At 54.3% G+C, this 1,107-nt stretch overlaps 1 non-coding gene across 1 annotated transcript; it reads left to right on the forward strand.

Moving 5' to 3' along the window:
* Positions 1-1,009: 1,009 nt before the first annotated feature.
* Positions 1,010-1,069, forward strand: Tc00.1047053403005.10. The gene has a single exon (XR_008253962.1). It is a non-coding gene; the product is annotated as a C/D small nucleolar RNA (snoRNA), TB8C3C3, 3' partial (small nucleolar RNA).
* Positions 1,070-1,107: the final 38 nt, after the last annotated feature.

Consider the following 1,107-nt stretch of genomic DNA (forward strand, 5'->3'; position numbering starts at 1 on the left):
CGTGTGACCGCATGGAGTGAGGCGCCGCATCCCATTGAGGGCGGGACGGATTTTTTTGAATGGGACCACCGCGACGTATGCAGAATTACGGACTGGCCCGCCGCCGCACGACACGCTGTATGTGTCGACTGGAAATCGTGAAAACCGGCCAAAGTGAACTGCGCTAAGAGACAATTCTGTGTCTACTCCGCCGCCTGGCCTTGCAGGCAAGCGTAGAGAAATGGAGCGGACACTGCAGATGTGAGGAATCTGTGCTGCGCGAAAAAGTTCGCGCAGTTTCTCCTCGGGGTGTAAAGGCTCTGTTTCCAACAGTGCCCCTGCAAGGCGAGAAGACGCGAGGCCTCTCGTAGATGCAGAGTAACTTCGATGCTTGTGGTAGGCCCGTTGCTTTTTTCTTGATTTGTTTATTGCCTGGTTTACGGAATTATTGCTTTGTTATTTTATTGATTCTTGGCAAAAACTGATTATTGAGCCACCGCGTTGTCCCGTGGAAAATGCATAAAAGGTGCGTGTTTCACGTCCTTCGCCGAAACTCCCTCTTTGCGTGACGGGGCTTTTTTTTACGTATTTACTTATTGGCCGGATGTACTTGACGATGTTGTCTGGCGTGCGGCCACAGGACACATTTGAGAAAAGTCAATGTAAAAGAAGAAACGGCCACTGCACGGCGTTGCATTTTTTGTGTCGTTTGCGGTGCCTCCACGTGATGCTGAAGCGTTTGATGGGGTGTTTATTCTTCTTTTTGCTCCCTGCAGCCAGCCTTGTTTGGTCATGGCGGCAGCAGTGGGACTCTGCGGCTGCGTACTTGTCGCACGTGTCGCAACTCATGCTGTTGCTGCCTCGCTCTGTGTTGGTGGGGGAGTGGGCGAGCGACGGCGTTGGTGGAGTTGCGCCCCAGTGGGAGAAGGAAGGCACCGACCGCACGATTGACGTGGACCCTTGTCCCCCGTGTCTGGGTGCCGCCACCGTACCACTTTATTCGTCCTTCTTGTGTGTGCCGTGTGCGCTTATGATGCCGCTGTTTGTTTTGCAATGCCGACCCACGTGAGGGAGGAACGCCGCCTTGACTGCCGGTGAACGGCGAGTCTTCATCTCCTCCCGTGCCAC

This window comes from Trypanosoma cruzi (genome assembly GCF_000209065.1).
Source record: "Trypanosoma cruzi strain CL Brener chromosome Unknown tcruzi_1047053403005, whole genome shotgun sequence".
Taxonomy (NCBI): Eukaryota; Euglenozoa; class Kinetoplastea; order Trypanosomatida; family Trypanosomatidae; genus Trypanosoma; species Trypanosoma cruzi.